Raw genomic sequence first — 25736 nt, forward strand, 5'->3', positions numbered from 1 at the left:
CGTTTTGAAAGTTTATGTCGGGAAGTAACCTAAATAGGCGTGGCAAGTTCCGCCGATTTCTACAGGTTTTGAAATATTCGACATCAGATTTCTTGGAATCCTTGCATTTTCGGTATAAAGTGTCTTTGGCAATATTACTGACAACAATACGGGGTATCTTTTTATGAAAAAAATAACCCTCATGCGAGTCACCAAAGGGGTCTGTTTGGTCCCTTTTTTCAGAAACGTTTAAAAACTCCTTTAAAATGTGTTCGTATCAAATCAAAATATTCTACAAAATTATTTGCCATAAAATTTTACTATAGGTCCCCGAATACACCAAAACTCTAAATCGTACCTAAACGGCAGGAATCTGCCAAAAGTAAAATCACGTTTTAGGGTTAATGTTGTACTTTAGCTGAGTTTATTAAGTTTTGTCCCACAAAACTTCATTCTATATAGAAGACGTCGAAGACAAAAATAACCTCCATCAAATTTCAATATAAGTCGCCGAATAAATGAGATATGTATTTGCAATATATATCAAGAAAATATATACATCAATTTTGCCAACAAAACCCAAATATTTTTTGAATAAATTTGTTTTGTTCTTTTTTCGAGTTGATGCATGAAAGTAACATGAAATTTAGTTCTAGACGAAAGGTATTAAAAGAAGAAATATTCTGCACAAAATTTCATTTTAAGTCCCAGAACAAACTAGATATCTAAGTAAAATGCTTCTTTAAGAAAATGACGTTACAACATTAGATATTATAGGTAGACATTATTTGTTAAACTTTTAGACTCTAAATTAAAATGTATTCCATACTGAGTAAAAATCTCCTAAAATACTTCACTTTTTGGGGATTGTGCCAAAAGAAGAAATGTTCCAAATCAAATTTCAACATGAGTCTCTTACCAAAAGAAATTTGTAGCTATAATATTTAACATCTCCAGAAGCTGTCGCTTTTTATATATGATTTAGAACCATATTCTACCGTTTTTATTCACATTTTCGTTATCTGCGGTCACAAAATATATTTTATTGAAGTTTTTTGATAATAAATTCTACCAGAATATTATGTGTCCTCGATCCAAACTGTTTTTGAAATATCTATGGTGAATATATATAGGGACAATATTGATAACCCAGATCGCACTTTGAAAAAATTACGTATTTTAGTACTATAAACTAAAATAACGTCATCAGGATAAGTCATAGGTTCCTGGTATTGCATGTTGAAATGCGGGGATAGTCTACGGCTATTCTCCAGTGATTATATCTAACATACGAGTCCTAACATCTAAAGGAGTTTTTTAACGTTTCTGACAAAAGGGACCAAAAAGACCCCATTGGTGACTCGCATGAGGGTTAATTTTTTTCATAAAAAGATACCCCGTATTGGTGTCAGTATGCAAGGATTCCAAGATATCTGATGTCGAATATTTCAAAACCTGTAGAAATGGGGGAAATTGCCACGCGTATTTAAGTTACTTCCCGACGTAATCAAAACGCCGATACACGTGTCTTCTTTTTTTCGGTCCTCTTTCATAATCTGTGCGGGGTTTCTTGTAATTTAAAAAAAGTTCGATTTTGTTGTACAGTGTTATCTTTTTTTAAAATTACTAAGGTCCATTATTATATGTGTTCTTTTACTATCTGACGGATTTGAAAACGCAAAATAAACTAATTTGGAGACATTAAAAATATAATTTTTACATTGATAGTTAATGCCAAGAAGCTCCTCCGTGAATTTCAATCATCACTTTCAACTTTAAGTTAACCGGAACACTATAAATCTGTTCGGTAAATCCAAACTATACCAAAAGAAGACTTATAATAATGGGGGTTAGACTATAAATAGTTTCGGAAGTTGTAATCGATAGAATCTTCAGCAAATCGAAATTTTGAAATTTATGCTTATAAGCCATATACATCCATCATAGAGCTGACAAAAAAATCGATGGCGCTATCGATAATATCGATAATTTTTTAAAAATTCAATATCGAAATTTTTTCTATCGATATTATCGGATTAAAAATCCCTAACCTAAAATCTATTGAAATGAATAGAAATTACTCAGGTTTTTCGGCTTTGTGGATGTGAGAAAGTAAATCCGTAGTTACACGTACAAATTTGTCGGAAAAGTAATATGTATTTTTGGATATTTTCATTAAATAAAAAAAATGTTCCTCCTTTATATTTCTGTGAACTACTTGTGCAAACCTCAAAAGCATAGACATTTCCGCCATTTTCATTTCCAAATTAATGGTGATGACAAATTAACGATAATATCTATAGCAATCGATGAAATGAAATATCGAAAATATCTAATGTAGGGAATATCAATAGTTTGCCAGCTCTATTGTATCATCGGACAAACCCAGTTAAATTAACCTTAATATGCAACCACTTGCTGGGTTCGATTTAATTCGGCTCGCGAGTCCGTACTTCCGGGTCAAAGAAGCGTTAAAATTGATTCGTTCACAATAAAAAAAATAAAGGTTTTTTGTATTATTTTTCAGTATACATATATGGTTTGAAAATAATATTAATTTTCCTAACAGTTAAGACAAAAAATCTAAATTTTTAACTGCCTTAGGTCAGAAAATAAAAAATATATATTTTTGTTACTTTTTCAGTAAACTCATATTATTTCAAAAAGGGATGTTTACATTTTATGGCATCATTTTCGTCTGCCTTAGTTTTTATTTATTTTATTTTTTTTTGCCTTTTCTCTGAAAATATAACCGTGCCGTATCTTTGAAATCCATTTTAATGTCATAACGATTTAGTTTATGAACATTTGGTATCATTAATTTGAAAAGGGTACACTTTTGGCTTCGGGTGTAGTTATGCTCCATAGATGCTGGCCAGTATCTATTGCCATAAGTTTTAACATATTTTCATTATTTCTGAAATGGTAAGCCTAAATGCTTCTCGTGGTCAGTTCGTTTTTCAAGAAAACTATATGTACACACACACACAAGTATACTTTTCGTTATAGTCGTTTCCATTTATTCATTTGTATGTAAACTGTCTCAGATAGGAACGTTGTTTAATAGACCAAATATTTTCTTTAAATTACAATTATACACCATTGGGATTGGCCACCAGAGATTTGTATCGTTTGGCCATTTTAGACGTTTCTTGGATTAGATAAGAAATGGACAAATACATACTTAATATTCTAGGTCATTATCATAATCATCAACTAAAGATTCATTTATTACAATCTAATATCCACGATAGCTGGTGTTTTTATTGGGTGGAAATGATAGAAAAATATTTGTTTTTTTTTTCATTGTCTGTCTTATTTGTAACAAACAGAACAAACGTTCCTTTTTATCGTGTATATAAGCATTGTAATAGGAAATATTCTGCTGAATTAGCAGAACAAAAAATATCAAAATTCAAATGTTCATTATTTGGCTTGTTGAATCTTGCTTTTTCTTATACTCCATGAAAATGGGTAGTTGATAGTTAAGGAAAGGAACCACCGAGTATTTTATTGAATAATTAGCGCGCCTTTATTATGTTATTTGATTAAGAGGAAATTGTAATATGAATTTTTTAATCTTGAAAAAATGTCAGTGACCTCTTTCTGCAGGACACTCGTGATTTGGTTTGCAAATAATGTCATAACAATTAAATAGTAAACAAAAAATTTGGTTTTTTCAGATTTTTAGATGCGTTGCTTCTCAAATAATTTCCGTATATTCCTCAGACAAGTCCCGGTCCACACTAGACTGAAATTCAGATATTTTATTTGTAATTCAGAAATTATATTTGTAATTCAGAAATTCCGTTTGAAATTCAGATATTTTTATAATAATTCAGACATTCCATTTGAAATTCAGATTCATTTTGATTTCAGAAAATTTCAATTGAAATTAAGAAATTCCATTTGAAATTCAGAATTTCCATTTGTAATTCAGAAATTCCATTTGAAATTCAGATATTCCATTTCAAATTCAGAATATAATATATAAAACATTTGAATTTCAGAATTTCCATTTGAAATTCAGATAATTAATTTTAATTTCAGAAAATTTCATTTGAAATTCAGAAATTCCGTTTGAAATTCATAAATTGCATTTGAAATTCAGAAATTTCATTTCAAATTCAGAACATATCATTTGTATTTCAGAATTTCCATTTGAAATTCAGAAATTCCATTTGAAATTCAGATATTTCATTTAAAATTCAGAATATTTCAATTGAAAATTCAGAAAATTTCGTTTATAACTCAGAATATTTCTAACACATTTAAATTCACTTCACATAATTCGTAAAATAAACATAGTGTCCATAGGGTTTTTAGACTTCTAACGAGTGATTGTGTAAAATGGAACTCAAAGTAAACAGTGTTATCTGCGTTTCGAAAATGACAAGAGGAGTGGTGCAAAGGGTAATACCATGCAGACATTTGTTCCATGCGAAATGTATGGATAACATAGGAGAGGTATGTCCATTATGCAGAGGATCCATTGAAGGTAACACATTTTATAAAATAAATAATAGAAAAGTATATATGGATATTAACACATAGAAACAGAAGCAGAACATACAAGAGACACTCGGAGCAAGATAAAGTACGGATAATTGAGACCGCAAACCAAGGGACTGATTGGACAGATCTAGCAGCATCTCTTGACATCCCATACAAAACAGCATTTACTTGGGTAAACCAGCAATTTGAAGAACCGAAAACGCGTGGTGGTAGAAAACCACATATTCTATCAGAAGGAGAAGTGGATGAGATAATCAAATATATTGACGATTATCCGTGTGTCATCTTAAAATCAATTAAAGAAAAAATATTTAATGCCTTTTAAAAGGTAGTCGCGATTTCCACAATTTCTAATACCATCCATCGATCCAACCCGGATCCATCGTCAAACTGAAGTTATGTATTCCCCGCAAAATAAGCAAAGATGTTCGGAATATGCGCAAAAACTAACTGAATTTATAATAGAGGGAAAGCAGGTTCTTTATGGATGAAACCAATTTTAACCTTGTTTGCAAAAGGAGCCACGGATAGTCTCGCACTGGTACTAGGGCAGTGCGAATTCTCCCACCGTACAGAGGTCCGAGTGTGCATCTTATTGGAGCTATATGCACGAGTGACATCATAATAAAGTATTGGCTGCGGGGTGCTTTCAGAGGAAATGATGCAAAAGAGTGGGTCCGGTCGGTTTTATTCAAATGGGAGGAAATGGGATAGATAACGCTCCATGTCACAATGGATTGGAAGAAGTATCTTTGCAATCCTCCGCGTATCTTTTACGATTAGCGCCGTATTCGCCCCAATTATATCCAAGTAAAAATATATACGGTAAAATTAAAACTTATGTGAAAGGTCATTTGGGTACTCCAACTGTGACACCACCAAACATCAGTCTGCAGAGGTTGCAGTATTTGGAGTCTGTCATAGCCGAAGTTCTGTTGAATATTAGTGTTGGTGACTTCAGTCGAGCCATTCAACACTCTTCAACACTCCACGAAAAAGACCTATCTCTGGAAGATATACCAGTGGAACGATAGATTACATTACAGTACAAATATGTTTTCATAAATATTTTCTTAATTTCAATTGTAATACAACAACAACATTTTGAGGGTGATCTTGTGCAAACAATTCGAACTGAGGATTTTTTGAAAGTACAGACCCAAACGACAAGAAATCCTAGTTGGGTTTTGTTGTGTCAGATCCAGCTCGGATTTTATGGCCCCATCTAAACATCGTTAAATATTGAGTTTTTAAAGAAATTCGGGGCTATATCTCTGAAACCAATGCGAATTTTCTTCTGACCTCTGAAGCAAATTTGTAGATAAGAAATAATGAACTCGATAAACTACATTTATTGCCTCAAATTTCAAAATATATGCAAAAATTCCACAATTGTTATACATTTCGCACCGTATCTGCAAAACCGTTAATTTTTTCTGAATATTTTCTTTTGGAAAAATATTCCCTGGAATGTAATACACAACTCTTTAGAACACGTCATTGTTGTAAAATGCTTCTATGCCGTTGTTTTCAGTAAATTTTTCAACAACGATTTAATAAAAATGTCAATAATGCAGTGAAATCCGACATGCGGCGGAGTTGTAAAAGATATGATGCAAAATACCGCTGAAACAACATGAAGTAAGCATTTTAGGGTTTCAAAATGTTCTAAAGAATTGTTGAGAACTTTATTTGGATGATTTTCGCAATAGGTTACTTGGTTCAACTCCCAATAGTTTAGACAATACTGACCAGAATTTCAGCAATTATGTAAAATTTTCTATATTTTATAGATTTTGATGCCCTAGATGTAGTTTTTCTTATGTGGTTTTTTCAAAAGATAAGTTCTACTAGTTTAGGGCTACAATATTGCTATAGACAGCAAGGCCAAATTCCTATTCGTTTCTGAGATAAAGGCCTGATAAATGCAAAAAAGGGTAGATTTAGCCCGGTTTAGATGAGGCCATAAAATCCGAATTGGATCTGACAGGACAAAACCCTACTAGGGTTTTTGTAGTCTAAATATATACTTTCAAAAAATGCATACTAGAAGTTGTTTGCATTTTCAGTGTTGCATAGTGATATTCTGAATTTCAAATAAAAAATTCTGAATTTCAAATTTCTGAATTTAAATTGAAATTTTCTGAAATTAAAATGTATTACCTCAATTTCAAATGGAATTTCTGAATTTCAAATGGAATATCTAAATTACAATTATAATATTCTGAATATCAAATGGAAAATCTGAAATTCGAATGATATATTCTGAATTTGTAATGGAATATCGTAATTTCAAACGGAAATTCCGGATTTCAAATCGAATTTCTGAATTTCAATTAAAATTTTCTGAAATTAAAATGAATTATCTGAATTTCAAATGGAATTTCTGAATTTTCAATGGAATATCTAAATTACAAATAAAATATCTGAATTGCATTTGGAATTTCTGAATTATAAATAAAATATCTGAACTTCAAATGGAATTTCTGAATTACAATTACATTGAGTTAAATTAGTTGGTAGCTTTTGTATCTAAAATTGGTGGCGTTATATTGGGATAACTATTACAAAAAAAAAACTTGTTATATCCGTAAACAAAAAAACAAGGGAACTGATGAAGATCTGTGGTTTAGTCCGAAACTCTAGTCTTCACTGCCTTATCCATGGTGACCAATGCCAAATATTCTTCAGTAATAAATAAGTTGCTTTAAGCAAAAAAAAAAAAAAAAAAAAAACTACAAAACTTGTTTAGTAGATTTTTTCTTCATCTGAAAGAGCTCATCTTAATATACGTTCTGAATTTTTTTGTTGAAAACTATTTCGTAGTTTTGTGACAAATGGTAGTCTATGAAACCCAGTTTTTATTAAATCGGGATTACGTAGATTTTTTTAAATATTAGGTTTTACGGAAATTGTGACAGAAAAATAAAAGTTACAAGTTTGTGCTTTGAAAATGAAGTTTTATGGTTTATAGACAAACAAAAATTTGAAAAATAGATCAATCTTTGGAGGACGTGTTTTTGATGATCACTTCATTAGTTTTCGAGTCAGAGTTTGTATCGATTTCAAACTGTCATTTCCCTTCCAAGGCAGATATCTCGGGCAATATTGTTCCGATCGATTTGAATATTTTACCACATATTCTTTGCTATATGATACTTTAAAATAAAAAAATTAAACAATTTTAATAAAATATTAAAACGACAAAAATTAAATTAATCCATAATATTTTGAAAAAAAAAATCAATTAATTTATTTAAAATATAACAACACGACTTGATTTTCAACAATAAAATTTTCAAAATAATCCATTACAAATATAATATTTCCTTTGTGAGTTTGCAAATTTAATAATAAAGCTAATACGAAAATGTTCAAAACCATAATACAATTGATTCAAATATTTTTTAAACAAAAACATTCTTTAAATAAAAGTGTCATATTAAATAACTTTAAGCTTGTGCAAATTAATTGTTCTTATATTTTCAACAAAACCAGGATGTAACTTGTGCCTTCGTTTTGAATTCCAGAAAATGTTTATTGCGTTAGCATGAATATGTTTTGTGTGTGTGGAATGTCTAACACCACATATAATTGGTCGTCCATATGGACGACCAAATGATTATTCTTAGCGCGTATTCAATTTTAATACACACTACTTGCAAAAGGAGGCTGATACTGGAACACGTTATTAGCATATAATTTTCCATAGTCCTTATTTACAGCATTATTAAGTGGATATTATTCGGCATTTGCCCATTTTCCCCACAACGCCATAATAAGAATTTGAATGTAGCATATGCTTACTATTCTCCTTTGTCAGTGCTAGGACGAAGACTTCCCAGTTTATGGCAGTCCTTGTCATTATTTAATTTTATTATTATTCTCTTTTTATCTTTTGTCCTTACTCACTTCCATTTTCACTTCTTCTGCTGGGTTTTGGTGAATTCTTCTAAAGAGGTTCAAACGTCAAAAACACAAATATGCCAAGAAGTATTTCATTATATTACAACAAAAAGTACCTAACTCCCTATGTGACGAAGGATGGAAGGATTTTCTAAGAAATAAAGAAATCAAGTAGAAAATAATAAACTTAATTGACGTTTATCTGTACACGTGTAGGTACAGATTATTAAATTAATTTTGTTTCTATATATGTACGTGTTATACAAATTTCGAAAAAAATACTTTGGCCCGCAAAAATAATGATTTCAAAATGTTTTCGAAAATTCTTAACGGAGAATTTCGAAGAAAACATTAACACTGGAATTTTATTATAACACAAAAGTGAATAATTAATTATCGGTACGGACATACATAATTTGTTGGAAAAATATGTCCAATATATATATATATGTATGTACATATATTCCCCACGTACCTATGCAAAGTTCATGTGGTTAAAGTAATATACAGTTTATCGCTAAAGCAAGTAAATATGAGTCTAGAGCAGCGCTGACCATAGGAATACAAATAAAACGAATGTATGAGTGAAAAAAGCAACAACCAAATGATGTTTTTTGTTTGTTTTTGTTCACGCATAGGGTACGTGAGGTAGAAAAGAAACTGCAAAGACAACTCAGTGGGATCGTTGAGTATACTACCTTTGCAAAGGAGCGCAGCTCTGGTCTAGAGTATAAAATATGCATATGCAAAATTCTTCAGCCGCCCTATTACCCAACACACGAGGTTGATGCATTAAATTCCTGTTTTTATCAACAACATATTTTGTTTCTAATCACCCGATATTAATTTATGAATGCCCTAATACACAAACAGAACTTTTGTCTCAAATATAATCTTAAATTTTGATTTCAGGGCTGCGTACTTATATTTGCAAAACATTGAAATATTATTCCTAGTAAACCCTCCCTTTATTATATTAATAGGTTGAGGAACTAAATTAATCGAAGTATTTGGACAAGTTCGTTAATATAATGCTTGTAAGACACCCAGTTAAAATTTTGCATAGAACGGCGCAGCAACTTTGAATTTTTTATCCCTTTTTCGAACTATTGTGTAATTAATTTTTCTTTTTATATTTTAGATAAACATGTAACAAGTTTGCGATCTTCTTGGACATATCTAACAGGTAAATAAACACTAAATTTTTGATTGATGGAATACATACAATAAAAGCTCTGGTTGTGCTGAACACGTTAAAAACATATTTTCTTCGGGGATAGAATCGATTATCTAAATTTTGAACCGCATATTCCGATATCATAACCGAGGTTATTGAATTGTCAATCATAGGAAAAACTTTGTTGCACAATGTTTTGGAATATCCATCGTTAGACTTGATTTAATATGCTTGATGATTTGGAATTTTTATAGAGTTGCTCAAAGAGTGTCCTAAGTCGAAAATGAGTTTGAACTTTTCAAAAGTTATAGCAAAAGGTCTATTTTAAAACATTAAGAAAAGATAGTAGTCATTCGAGTCCACTACCAAATAGTACTTAAAATTTTTGTAATTATTTGTAATTTAATATAAAAAAATTAAAATTACAATCATTGCTAAAAATTGATTTTAAATTTTGAATCGCGAAAATTGCATCCACGACCACTCAGCAATTTTTTCTCTATTTTTATTACATAGCTGATAAAACAACAAAAAATACAATAAATGATTTTTTTATTTGGACCAATACATATTACTAGACATCGGATTTTGCATATTTGCATATTTTTTATTAATAAAGATACGAAAATTCTGATTGGACCAAAATTCGTTTTGAAGAAAACTGAATGCAATGACAGGCTCATATTTTTTATTTTTTTGCATATTTGCATATTTTGCATATGCACAAAATATGCAAAATATGCAAAAAATATGCAAAATATGCAAAAAATATGCAAAATATGCAAAAAATATGCAAAATATGCAACTAATTTTTTTGACGAAAATCGTCAAATTAAATTTGGAAAGTCATCAAAAAGTGTTCTAAATTAAGTTTATTGTCGTTAAACGTCGATTTCTTAGCAGATAATTATGTTATTATTTATTATTCCGTCACAGCAATAAATCTGGACTAAAAGACTTAGAAAATTTCCTATAACCCAGCCTTCTTATTACAACATAAGTTGCTTTCTAATACAAATTTGTTCAAAAACTCAATCAGAAATGTCAAAATGAACGTATCCAAATATGTTGATAGTTTTTGCTCGGCGAAATTGTGTGACAGAATAACAAATGAGGTAGAAATTAACACTAAGACAATATTGAATATTACATAAAATCTATCATATTTTACTAAAAACATATAACATATAAAAACATATACAGGGCAATCATGAATATTTCCCTCCGAATTTTCCGCACGGGAAATAATTTTAGAAAGTGAAACTCTTTTAAAATCAAAATTTGTTAAAAATTGAAAGCTACTAGATTCGCTTCATGATGGCATATTCTAGTCGAATCGACAAAAATATTCCCTTTTTGGGCATAAATATGGAAAAAATTGTGAAATTTGGGAAAGGAAACAAATTATGCACGGAATTTTTATTCATTATTGCACTGATAACTATATTTTAATACCCTAAGGGTATTATGTCTTAGTGAATGAGTTTGCAACATGCAAAAGGAAACGAAATAGACCCACAGTTCCTTTTGATGATCTGCATAGATTCGCATTTACCCATCTGGCCAGGTCTTTCTGAAAACAAAGTACAGGTAACATTTATATACCAAATCGCATAAAAATTGGAGATTTTTTGGCCATAGGGCGATCCCTGTTTATTTTGGTAAAAATCGATTTAGATTTGGATATTGCACCCATATATACAGTACAATCTCGATAATCCCTACACCACAGGTTTCGGCGGTGTCCGAATTATCAAATTGTCCGGATTAACGAATAGTAAAGAAAATAAATTATTTTCTATGATTAAATAACTCGTGGTAGTTATATAATACTCTACGTGCTCTAAGTGTTAAAAATAGTGAGATTTTTCTATACGAAAACCCAGACATTTTTATTGGCATTGCCCGTATTTGTTCCTTTCCTTACTTTTACCACATTTCCATGCAACAAGACTCAATTTTCCCAAATTTAAGAAAACGCAAATCAGATTGTGAAAGTAGAGCCAGAAATATGACGTTTTTCCGTGCGGAAAATTCGGAGGGAAATATTCATGATTGCCCTGTATATGTTTTTATATGTTATATGTTTTTAGTAAAATGTAAGCAAAACACGGGACAAGTGTGAAATTTCATTTTTTTTTGAAAATTAAGATTCCTTGAAATCTTTGCCTTTTAGGTGTATAGTGCCTTTGGCAACTTAATATATTTATTTATATCCTAGACAACAAGGCCAATGTGTTATAAAAGGTGTTATATCCTTTTACCCGATAATTTTTTCTAAATGTTGCTGAAACAATTTTTACAGCAACTCCTCCATTAAACAACTGTCCAAATTCGAAACATTTGTAATAATTAGTTCAAATTATCGAATACACGGTCAGGTATAAGTTAATTAATTGTATATTTTCTTTTCGACTGTGTAATCAAAATTGTTTCCCTGTAGCAGGAATGAAAGAACTATATTTTTTTAGCATTCCAAATGCTTTTCTAGCAGAAATATGTGAGTGGTTTTGCCATGTTAAAGATAATTCCAAGGGTTTGACTTATTTTACCACTACCACGCTATTGTGTGGTTTTTCTGAGTGATGTCATTTTGCACTAATCATTTGGTGTTCTTCGCATCAATTTTAACTACATCCCACTTTAAATAAAACTTGTTGTTTTTAAAAATTTGAAATTTGAGATTTAGCTGAAATTATTTTACAACAATAAAATAATATACATCTCAACAAAACTGCCAAAAGTGAATCTAAAAATAATGCATTACTTTTCGCCGAGGAGTGAACATTTCCCAATTCTGCATTAAGCGGTTGTATGCTTACAATATACATATAAAATTAAGTATTTTTAGTGCATTAAGCTAAAACCATGTCATCAATACTAAAGCGGCAGTTAGACCATTTTCCAAAGAAATTTTTTGACCACAAATATAGGACTAAACACTATAAAATATATTCAAATCTAATATGTGGATATTCAAAACGTATATGTACTTCTAATTATAGTTATATTCCGGAACCTGGAATCGTAAATGGTACTTTAGTACTTTTTCCCATTTTGCGCTAAAAAGCGAACCCTTTTTCCAAAAACTAGAAAAAATTGCGCTTTTATCTAAACAAAAATAACTCTAGCTCCTTTGTTTTTCTGCTAGACAATTTTGGCCGATTAGAAACTATCACCATATTTGGACATGTTGATTTTGACATTTCTGATTGAGTTTTTGAAATTTTTCCATTATCTATCTACATTTGTATAGGAAGCCAATTATGTTGTAATAGGAATGCTGGGTTATTTGACATTTTCTCACCTTGTGAAAACTGATTTAAGTCTTGTTAGTCTAGATTTATTGCTGTGGCGGAATATCTGGAGAGTCTCAATAACATAATAATCATCAAAAAGCTATGTTAAGCGTCAAAAAAACTTAATTTAGAGTGCTTTTTTGATGATTTTCCAAATTTAATTGACGATTTTTGTCAAAAAAACACTTGCATATTTAGCATATTTTTTGCATATTTTGCATATTTTTTGCATATATTTTGCATATTTTTTGCATATATTTTGCATATTTTTTGCATATTTTTTGCATATTTTTGATATGACCCCAAATATCGAAAATTTGACCCTCAAAACGCCTAGATCCAAAATTTGAGTCCAATCGGATAAGAAATAAAAAACATGCTAAAATCCGATGTCTACATATTACTGATGTTATGACTATAGTTTTTACAGAATTTGACTTTTTCAAGGCGCTATATATCCGGAACCATTAGTCAAAAAAAATCTGAAAATATACTGATTTTTTTTTTTTTTTTGTTGATGAGCAGCATCAACTCACCAACAAATAATAGAAATCAAAAACACTTCTTGAACAAGTGTCCGATTTCACTCAGAAATCCCCATATATATTTTTGTATTTTAAAGCTTAGGTTGAACTTCGAGACTATTTACCAGTTAAATTTTGTATTTAAATTACCAACGACTTTCGTTACATATCGGAGCAATTAGCTAATAAAAATGTACATCTATCGATAAGTCAGTCATCGATACTTTTAAAACTCTTTGTATTAAGTTGCAATGATTTTTTTGTGATTTTTTGAATGTTTGCACTCACTGGGAACTAGATTTCATAATAACAAACTACAGTTAAATATTTAAAGGCTAAAATTAAATCTTCCAAAAATGATTTCATTCGAATATTTCTGTCAGCGTTTGTTCTTACAAATGCTTTTAAGATGTTAAGCTTTATTTGTGTCTGCGGGTGTATGTGGCTATATGCTTGCGTTGAATAAATAACCGCTAAAAAATGTTGTCATTATTTTTTAATCTGGTAAGGATTTGATGCTCCAGTAAAACCATGTGCGTTATAATTTTCTTAAATTATTTAAATTTACGTAAATAGTACAACAAAGCAAGCAAAGCGTTGCCACGACGCCAACATCAGCGAACATATCAAGAAGAGATTTGCCTATTTGCGGTACATTTCTGTCGTTGTGTCAATGTTCTTACGGCAAATCACTCCTAAGCTATGTGGAGAGGCAAAAACATCATCACAGTCGACAAAGCTCATGTCGCCCGCCAATAATACCACCTCGTTTTTCTAGTGCGCCAACAAATTGTATTTATAAGAAGCCTCACCCACATACCATATTTGCGCCAAAAAGCCTATGAGGGCTGTACCTATTCTGATTACACATTAGACAAACATTCATTTTCGTCTCTTTGCATACATACATATGCACGTATGTACGTGTTTGTAGATTTCCTCTTGTATACAACAACATTTATTCGTCTTAGTACAAGACATTAAAGAGGGTTATTATGCATACAAACCACAAGTTTGAGTGGATTATGGGGTTTTCTGATAATTTACTTTACATTTAAAGTTAATCTCATACATGATTGGTTTTTTGATACAAAGAAGTAACATATTTAATGACAACCATATGTGTAGATTTCTAAAAATTAAATATTTTTGGATATTTGATTGTTCTAATTTAAAAATTAACTTTTAATCTGAATTATATACAATGCGAAGTTGTATCTCATTCTTAGAAAGTAAATCAAATAAATTAAACTAGAAAACTTTTAAGCGACCAAAAAATCAAATAAGCTCCATTCCTCCATTACATTACCAAAGATTGCTGGTACTTTCAAAATGCTATATGACTTCCGTGGCTGCGAAGACATTTTTTCGTAATAAACCTTATTTACGAAGCTTATTTCTATCTTCAGTTTCAATGTTCCTTAATTATTTCACAGCGCGAGGATATACTAGACTTTTATATCTTTATTCCGAAGTCTTAAGTTTCTTTATGTACATAGTTCCTACAGTGTGTGTGTGCGTGTTACAATGGGAATATTCATTTAGCAGCTTTCTTGACAGGTCATGTTTATGTTATTATGAGAAGGGAGGAAAATAACAGACAGAACGAAATTTCAATGGCGACAGGTTTACTGCAACATCAGGATGTTTCTTACTTTTGTTGGTTACGGTGGTTGCGATGTAGATCATAATTCAGGAAATAGGGGTTTGCCTTGTTTTTTTCTCATATTTTATTTCCTTTCGTTTGGCTTAAGAACTGAAAAAGCGTAAAACAGACCCGGGAAACCCTTCAACAACAGCAAAAAATATTTTTAATTAAAATTTTAATAATTATGTTATAAAAGTCATAAAAAGATCTATCCTATTTTGACTGTTTCTTTGCGCGTTATCAGTGTTTTATACATTTTGAAAAGAGACACACGCGTAAAATTAAAAGAACCATTGTTCTTTGTTGCTTAAAGTCATTAAAATACTTTAAAGGATATGCTGGATTTCGAACTAAGTAGCTGCTGAACTTGAAAAAAAAAAAACAAAACAACTTAACAACAATCTGACTCGGCCGTTTGGTTGTGTGTTATAATCCCTTGCTGGTTGTTGGGTTAATTGTGAAAGAAAATTTAACTTCAATGTAAAGTTCAAATAATAGAATAAATAACTTGAAGGGTATTTTTTATAATACTATTTGAATGGAATAAACTTAGGTAACATATTTTCAGGAAAAGAGAAAGTAATTTTTTGTACCAAATTATACACAAATTGCAAATTAGAGCTGATTCGTTTTTACAATGTGAATACAATATTCAAATAGGTACATATTTGGTCTGTTCCAGAATCTACTAATAAATCTTATCGTAGTAAAAAGTAGTAGCTTCTTGCAGGTTCTGAACACAGCAGTTATTGAATACAAAAGTCAACATTTCAAATTTTTGATATTTCCCAACAACTCAGAAGGGCGCTTTTCAGTTTTCATCTTCAATGAAGAATAAGTTGTCGATTTTGATATATATTGTTGGTGTCAACTGAGAAAATCTCATAGCTATATGATTTCAAAAAATTCTTTGAATCACGAACGGAAGAGCAAATCTTAGTTAGCAAAAATAGTCAACAAATAAATATTTTTCTGAGTTTTACCGACAAAAATAATTCAATAGCGACTATTCTGGTCGGCAGGGCAAATATAACAAAAGTATTTATTAATTTTAAATTTTTGAACATGGCAAATATGTTGAGCAGAAAGTGAGCCACCATACTTTCTGCTAAACATATTTGCCGAAACACTTGCATACATACATACATATATCCACGTAAAAATGTCTGCGTTTTGATTTTGCTTTACAAATGACTTTAAAGAAATGTTTTAATTTTTATATGTCCATACATATATACATGCACATACATATATGCAGGTTCACTTATACAAAAAGCAATTATACTTCTGTTACTTCTCATTTCGTTAATAATTTGTCAATTTATTTTATATTTAATTTAAATGATGAATTGTGTGATTTCTTTTTAATTATGGCAATAAAATCAGTAAAGAGGAAATAAAGCCTTCAAATGAATTCTGCATGTTATATAACCATATGTGTATAATATGTATAACCAAGTAATTTCATTCAATAAAATATACATATGAGTTTACAGTCAGATAAATTTATTTATGTACATATTAAGAATTGTGTTATCTAATAGAGACTTATATTAATATATATACATGCCATACTTTCTCAACCTAGTATCCTAAATAAAATATTTCGGGAGAGATAAAAAACAATGATTTTTTGATACATCGAGGTTTGGGTAAATGTTGTTTAAATGCAATTATTAGGGAATTAGATTTACTCAATTTTCTAGTAATTGCATTTAAACTTTTAGCCAACACGGATGCACAGTGGTTCAGAATCGCTTTTTTCCTGGTAACTTTCAAACCGATAGAAATATAATTCTTTTTGTGCAGCAGATAACACGTTCAGGTTGGCAGTGAATCAAAAACGTTCTGTCTAGTAGTTGCAGACGAATTCAAGTTCAAAATATGAGTGTTTTTGTGATTTCTATATGTTCCATTCTATTGAAAAGATCAAACCCCAATGAATAACTATAAAAATAAAAAATATTGATTTCGAACATTGGTGGCGTTTATTTAATTGGGATAGCTGTTACAATTTTGATTTTTCAAAATAGTCTGGCTTAATCCCTTTTGTTGTTTTAATATTTAAAACAACAAGTTTATTAGTGGAGAGGGTTTGGCATTGTTCGCCAAGGGGTAAGGCAAGGAAGACTAGTTTCGATCCACGCCACTGGATCTCATCAGTTCCCTTTGTTTCTTGTTTGTGGATATTCTCCACCGAAGTTATTTTTCAATAACTTCTTCAACAAGGAACTTTTTATACCCAAACATCAATCGTCAGCTCGAAGTATAAACGTAAACAAAGAAAAACCTTCAATGAGAAGTTTTTCTTTGGTAACCTAACACAACTCCGACGAAAGTGTTTACGAAACAAAGCAAACCTTCTTCCACTCGTATGTGTCGTTGATTTTTCAACAAATGCACATACCCAAATGCTGTTTGGTAGCTTATATACCAACAACACACAAAACCGTGCCAGTGTTTCTCAAATAGAACATTGGTGGCGTTTATTTAATTGGGATAGCTGTTACAATTTTGATTTTTCAAAATAGTCTGGCTTAATCCCTTTTGTTGTTTTAATATTTAAAACAACAAGTTTATTAGTGGAGAGGGTTTGGCATTGTTCGCCAAGGGGTAAGGCAAGGAAGACTAGTTTCGATCCACGCCACTGGATCTCATCAGTTCCCTTTGTTTCTTGTTTGTGGATATTCTCCACCGAAGTTATTTTTCAATAACTTCTTCAACAAGGAACTTTTTATACCCAAACATCAATCGTCAGCTCGAAGTATAAACGTAAACAAAGAAAAACCTTCAATGAGAAGTTTTTCTTTGGTAACCTAACACAACTCCGACGAAAGTGTTTACGAAACAAAGCAAACCTTCTTCCACTCGTATGTGTCGTTGATTTTTCAACAAATGCACATACCCAAATGCTGTTTGGTAGCTTATATACCAACAACACACAAAACCGTGCCAGTGTTTCTCAAATAGAACATTGGTGGCGTTTATTTAATTGGGATAGCTGTTACAATTTTGATTTTTCAAAATAGTCTGGCTTAATCCCTTTTGTTGTTTTAATATTTAAAACAACAAGTTTATTAGTGGAGAGGGTTTGGCATTGTTCGCCAAGGGGTAAGGCAAGGAAGACTAGTTTCGATCCACGCCACTGGATCTCATCAGTTCCCTTTGTTTCTTGTTTGTGGATATTCTCCACCGAAGTTATTTTTCAATAACTTCTTCAACAAGGAACTTTTTATACCCAAACATCAATCGTCAGCTCGAAGTATAAACGTAAACAAAGAAAAACCTTCAATGAGAAGTTTTTCTTTGGTAACCTAACACAACTCCGACGAAAGTGTTTACGAAACAAAGCAAACCTTCTTCCACTCGTATGTGTCGTTGATTTTTCAACAAATGCACATACCCAAATGCTGTTTGGTAGCTTATATACCAACAACACACAAAACCGTGCCAGTGTTTCTCAAATAGAACATTCTTCTTCTTTATTTGCCGATCCGCATTCGGATTTTGGCGATCATACAATAACAAATTAAGTATTTTTAGCTGTATATATAGATATATGTTTATGAATATGTTGTGGTAAATTATTCAGCAATGGTGATCTCTCTATTCCTCGCAGCGTTGATAAGGCTTCTTTCATTTGGTTGATTTGTCCACTCCAAAATGTTTTTTATCCAGGATATTTCTCTTCTTCCTCTTGGCCTTTTTCCCTCAATTTGACATTTAATTATGCTCTGGATAACAGAATACTTTTCGTTTCTCATTATGTGTCCCATATAGGATATCTTCCTACTTTTTATGATATCAAGAAGTTGTCGTTTAGTGTTCATTCTTCTCAGGACTTCTTCATTTGATACTCGGTCAGTCCAAGGAATTTTCAGTGTTCTGCGATAAATCCACATTTCAAATGCGTTCAATTTTTGTTCGTCTATTGACTTTATTGTCCATGTCTCGGCAGCATATAGTAGAGTGGACCATACATAGCATTTTATGAAGCGCATTTTTGTTGTGATGTTGACGTCATGACTTGTTAATATTTTGCGATGGTTAAAAAAGGATTGCCTAGCTATTTCTATTCGGCATTTTATCTCTCTCGAGGCATCCCATTGGTCATTTATAAGGACCCCAAGATATTTAAAACTCCTTACCCGTTCTATTTCGTCACTTTTTATTTTCAATGATGTGTTGTTTTGGTAAGTTTTTCTACTTATTACCATATATTTCGTTTTCTTAATGTTAATCTTAAGACCGTACAATTCGCTTTTTTGAGTAAGCAAGTTAACCAGTTTCTGTAGACCATATAGGCTAGTGGCAATTAATGTTGTGTCGTCGGCGTATCGTATATTGTTTATTAATTCAGAGTAATTCACCCTTACGCCAATTTGCTCGTTTTCAACTGCTTCTTGAAATATTTTGTTGGAGTATAAATTAAATAATAGAGGTGATAGGATACACCCTTGTCTAACGCCTTTGGATATTGGGATATTGTCAGTGAGTTCTCCAATTAGTGATTTCTCCAATCAACTTGAATGTTTGCAGTTTGTTGCCAATAAAGGTTTTTTATGCATCTTATTTCCTTTTCTGTTATTCCGGTATCCATCAAGATATCCATCATTTTTTCATGCCTGACCGTATCGAAAGCTTTTTCGTAGTCGACGAAACATAAGAATATATCTTTTTGAACATCTCTACATTTTTGAATAAGGACTTGGATACTTAGTAGTGCCTCTCGCGTTCCCATGCCTTCTTTGAAACCGAATTGTGTTTTCCCCATATTTGGCTCACACTTAGGGTAGATTCTTTTATGTAGTATTTTAATAAATATTTTTAGGGCATGACTCATTAGACTAATTAGTCTATAATCACCGCATTTTCGTGCATGTGCTTTTTTTGGTATAGCTATAAATGTAGATTTTAACCAGTCGTCGGGGTACTGTCCTGTATCGTAAACGTGATTGAAGAGTTTCAGCAGTAGTTGTATATTGTTTCCCTCTATTAATTTCAAAATCTCTGCGGGTATTTCATCAGGGCCGACGGTCTTCTTATCTTTCATTGACTGAATTGCCGATTTGACTTCATCTTCCGTGATCGGGTTTCGGTAGTCGGTGTAGCCTTTCGATTTCTTCACATTGTTTGTTAAGTTGAGCGTTCTTTGCAGCTCGTGTGGCATTTCTAATCTCTTGGTTTATTTCCCAATACATTTCATAGTTGGTATTTTTGTGTATTTTTCGCTTTTCGCGAAGTTCGAGGATTTCTGTTGTTATCCAAGGTTCTTCTTTTCGGGTGGTTTTTGTCCCTAATATAGTTGAGCTTGTTTTAAAGACAGTTTTCATTTCATTCCACAACTCCTCAGTGCCTTGTCTGTTGACGTTATTAAGATTGGTGTTTATAAATTCTTTTACTCTTTCTTTTGTTGATGGGTCTTCTAGTTTTTTTAGATTAAGTTTAGTTTTTGGAGCCTTTTTTCTTGGCATTCCAAGTCTTATTCGCATTTTGCATAATAAAAGATTATGGTCCGCTCCGGGATATGTGGAGCATGTTACAACACAAGAACAGTAGCGTCGATTTATTAGTATATAGTCAATTTGATTTCTAACTGGATTTTCTGTACTATCTTGTGGCGATCGCCATGTATACAGACGTCTTGGGTGATGGCAAAATAGAGTATTTACTATTTTCATGTTGTGTTCTTGGCAAAATTGTATGAGTCTGTCCCCTCTTTCATTTCTGGTGCCTAGTCCAAATTTTCCCGTGATATCCACTGTTTCTATATTTCCTACCTTAGCGTTGAAATCTCCTTGAACAATCGTGATTTCATGTGGTTTTGTCATTTTCATGAGTTGTTCAACATCGCTGTAAAATTTTTCTATTTCCTCGTTATTTGAGTCACACGTTGGTGCATAGACTTGGATAATATTCATATTAAGTGGTTTTGCACATATTTTTATCATCATTACTCTATCGGATAGTGGGACAAATCCATTTATGCAGTCTGCTATCTTATTTTCCACAATGATTGCAACACCTCTCCTGTGAACGTCGTCGTAGTTTCCCGAGTGATATATTTTAGTATTCTGTGACCTAAATTCGCTACTTTCGGTCCACCATGTTTCACTGATTCCTAGTATATCTATATTCAGTCTTTTCATTTCATCTATGGTGTTGTTTAGTTTTCCAGGTTCGTACAGACTTCTTACATTCCATGTTCCGATATTTATTTTTGTTTTATTTTTACCTCCGGGGATTCTTAGCACCCTCGTTTTGCCGGAGACTGAGGGCCGTATATTATCTATTGTATTCATTGCGTTTGTATGATTTTTCTAGGGATGTTACTTTAGTGGTTTCCCGTTGCCTTCTAAAGGGTTTATAGTTTTCCTTCTTTCGTTCAGCCGCTCCTATGAAGTACAGACGCTGTTTGCAGCCGCCAAAACTTGGACAGACGCTGCCTTTTTCCTTTTTTTTTTTTGGTTCACCCCGCATATTTTATTTCTGCGGTACCCGCCATATCTGATGAGCATTCCCCTATCCACCACCTGGGGAGGCGTCCGATGGGAGAAAAAAAAGAGGAAAAAAAACAACTCCGCACAACTCCGTGTGTGTTAGGTTGCCAAAGAAAAACTTCTCATTGAAGGTTTTTCTTTGTTTACGTTTATACTTCGAGCTGACGATTGATGTTTGGGTATAAAAAGTTCCTTGTTGAAGAAGTTATTGAAAAATAACTTCGGTGGAGAATATCCACAAACAAGAAACAAAGGGAACTGATGAGATCCAGTGGCGTGGATCGAAACTAGTCTTCCTTGCCTTACCCCTTGGCGAACAATCCAAACCCTCTCCACTAATAAACTTGTTGTTTTAAATATTAAAACAACAAAAGGGATTAAGCCAGACTATTTTGAAAAATCAAAATTGTAACAGCTATCCCAATTAAATAAACGCCACCAATGTTCTATTTGAGAAACACTGGCACGGTTTTGTGTGTTGTTGGTATATAAGCTACCAAACAGCATTTGGGTATGTGCATTTGTTGAAAAATCAACGACACATACGAGTGGAAGAAGGTTTGCTTTGTTTCGTAAACACTTTCGTCGGAGTTGTGTTAGGTTACCAAAGAAAAACTTCTCATTGAAGGTTTTTCTTTGTTTACGTTTATACTTCGAGCTGACGATTGATGTTTGGGTATAAAAAGTTCCTTGTTGAAGAAGTTATTGAAAAATAACTTCGGTGGAGAATATCCACAAACAAGAAACAAAGGGAACTGATGAGATCCAGTGGCGTGGATCGAAACTAGTCTTCCTTGCCTTACCCCTTGGCGAACAATGCCAAACCCTCTCCACTAATAAACTTGTTGTTTTAAATATTAAAACAACAAAAGGGATTAAGCCAGACTATTTTGAAAAATCAAAATTGTAACAGCTATCCCAATTAAATAAACGCCACCAATGTTCTATTTGAGAAACACTGGCACGGTTTTGTGTGTTGTTGGTATATAAGCTACCAAACAGCATTTGGGTATGTGCATTTGTTGAAAAATCAACGACACATACGAGTGGAAGAAGGTTTGCTTTGTTTCGTAAACACTTTCGTCGGAGTTGTGTTAGGTTACCAAAGAAAAACTTCTCATTGAAGGTTTTTCTTTGTTTACGTTTATACTTCGAGCTGACGATTGATGTTTGGGTATAAAAAGTTCCTTGTTGAAGAAGTTATTGAAAAATAACTTCGGTGGAGAATATCCACAAACAAGAAACAAAGGGAACTGATGAGATCCAGTGGCGTGGATCGAAACTAGTCTTCCTTGCCTTACCCCTTGGCGAACAATGCCAAACCCTCTCCACTAATAAACTTGTTGTTTTAAATATTAAAACAACAAAAGGGATTAAGCCAGACTATTTTGAAAAATCAAAATTGTAACAGCTATCCCAATTAAATAAACGCCACCAATGTTCTATTTGAGAAACACTGGCACGGTTTTGTGTGTTGTTGGTATATAAGCTACCAAACAGCATTTGGGTATGTGCATTTGTTGAAAAATCAACGACACATACGAGTGGAAGAAGGTTTGCTTTGTTTCGTAAACACTTTCGTCGGAGTTGTGTTAGGTTACCAAAGAAAAACTTCTCATTGAAGGTTTTTCTTTGTTTACGTTTATACTTCGAGCTGACGATTGATGTTTGGGTATAAAAAGTTCCTTGTTGAAGAAGTTATTGAAAAATAACTTCGGTGGAGAATATCCACAAACAAGAAACAAAGGGAACTGATGAGATCCAGTGGCGTGGATCGAAACTAGTCTTCCTTGCCTTACCCCTTGGCGAACAATGCCAAACCCTCTCCACTAATAAACTTGTTGTTTTAAATATTAAAACAACAAAAGGGATTAAGCCAGACTATTTTGAAAAATCAAAATTGTAACAGCTATCCCAATTAAATAAACGCCACCAATGTTCTATTTGAGAAACACTGGCACGGTTTTGTGTGTTGTTGGTATATAAGCTACCAAACAGCATTTGGGTATGTGCATTTGTTGAAAAATCAACGACACATACGAGTGGAAGAAGGTTTGCTTTGTTTCGTAAACACTTTCGTCGGAGTTGTGTTAGGTTACCAAAGAAAAACTTCTCATTGAAGGTTTTTCTTTGTTTACGTTTATACTTCGAGCTGACGATTGATGTTTGGGTATAAAAAGTTCCTTGTTGAAGAAGTTATTGAAAAATAACTTCGGTGGAGAATATCCACAAACAAGAAACAAAGGGAACTGATGAGATCCAGTGGCGTGGATCGAAACTAGTCTTCCTTGCCTTACCTTGGCGAACAATGCCAAACCCTCTCCACTAATAAACTTGTTGTTAAAACAACAAAAGGGATTAAGCCAGACTATTTTGAAAAATCAAATATTGATTTCTTTAATTTTTTTTAATGTTTTTAAAAAAATTTAAAATTTTTAATACTTTAATGAACAAATAAAGCATATAAGAAAGCGTTCTCTAACCGTTAAGTGCAGAGTATGTTGCATGAAATCGGCTAACAAATTCCGTCACACATTCCCAATTTTATTGAAACTGGACAAAAATAGCGTGTTTGGTGCATAAAATACATGAAATCGGTCGAAATATATATGGGAGCTATATCCGATAACTGAACCGATTTCTATATAATTTGGAATACTTATTTCTAGACCGAATTCCGTCACACATTCGAAATTTCATGGAAATTGGACATACATAGCGTGTTTAGTGCATAAAATACATGAAATCGGCCGAAAATATATATGGGAGTTATCCAAATTGGAACCGATTTCAATATAATATGGCATACTTATTTCTATACCAAATTCCGTCACACATTCCAAATTTCAAGGAAATTGGACATTCATAGCGTGGTTGGTGCATAAAATACACGAAATCGGCCGAAAATATATATGGGAACTATATCCAAATCTGAACCGATTTTAATATAGTTTGGCAAATTTATTTCTAAACCAAATTCCGTTACTTATTCCAAATTTTCGTTAGATATTAGCATACAAAATCTACATTTTTGGAGGTACCTCCGATCCTGAGGCTATATCTCCAGATCGACGCGGAATTTCAAAAACTCATTTTGCCTATTTTACTTTCAGGCGATATTGCAATATACCCTCAAATTTTCTATTTTATATGTATAGATTTATATCGAAATTATTTGAAAAATGCAAATGGGAAACAATTTTTTTCCTTGAAACAATTTTTCTTGTAAAAAAAAAATATTTGTCAAATGTTCGAAATTATAACGTTTTCAAACTTTTGGCGAACAAAAGAAAAAACATTTGCCAAATATCGTTTTCGAAACTTATGGCGAACATTCGAAAAATATCACTAACTGGTATGGTGGGTTATTTGAAAAAAAATTAATTTATCTAAAAAAAACTATGTATAACGGTAAAAACCACATTTTTACCCATATAATTTCAATAATTTTAAAAATGTGTTAAATGGACGGAACGGAACGTGTACAAAAGTATATATGGGCTGAGAGAGGAGGCTAATTCTATCGCGGACACAAAAAAACTTCATTCAGTTATACCCAATAATTGCTAATTGGTACAATAATTGCCAAACCATTTTTAAAATCGCAAAATAAAGAAGTTTTTATGATGTTTAAGATAAATTCTTAAATAAAACAACAACACAAATTTTAATAAATTAAACTTTTTATTTTTTTGTTAAGTAACAAATTTGGCGTTTTTTATTGGGATAGCGTTTGCAATTTTGATTTTTCAAAATAGTCTGGCTTAATCCCATTGTTGTTGTTTTAATATTTTAAAACAACTAGTTAATTAGTGGAAAAGATTTGGCATTGTTCGCCAAGGGGTAAGGCAGGGAATACTATAGTTTCGATCCACGCCACTGGATCTCATCAGTTCCCTTGTTTCTTGTTGAAGAAGTTATTGAAAAATAACTTCGGTGGAGAATATCCACAAACAAGAAACAAGGGAACTGATGAGATCAAGTGGTTCTTTAATGCGGCCCCTTGTTTACTAATAACTGCTTCATTCGACATTTAGAGTTTTATATTTTTGCCTTCAAATAAGAATAAGACATTTTCACCACTCGATTTTAAACCCAAAGTCATCTATGGTTGGCTTCTATGGCTTTTTAAAAGGTTAAAAGGCGCTTTTTTTAAAAAACAAAAATCGATTCGGACAAAATTAACCG

At 32.1% G+C, this 25736-nt stretch overlaps 1 protein-coding gene across 7 annotated transcripts in view; it reads left to right on the forward strand.

Annotated features, from left to right (window-relative positions):
- dpr12 (defective proboscis extension response 12) overlaps positions 1-25736 on the forward strand; it is a 508475-nt gene that overhangs the window by 266136 nt on the left and 216603 nt on the right. For all 7 annotated transcript variants that reach the window (XM_073992337.1, XM_073992340.1, XM_073992338.1 and 4 more), the window contains one exon: positions 9542-9586. The gene's annotated coding sequence lies outside the window, so the exon portion shown is untranslated. The remainder of the gene's footprint in view (positions 1-9541; positions 9587-25736) is intronic.

The sequence above is a fragment of the Musca autumnalis genome, unplaced genomic scaffold, assembly GCF_047663935.1.
Source record: "Musca autumnalis isolate F117 unplaced genomic scaffold, ASM4766393v1 scaffold_5, whole genome shotgun sequence".
Taxonomy (NCBI): Eukaryota; Metazoa; Arthropoda; class Insecta; order Diptera; family Muscidae; genus Musca; species Musca autumnalis.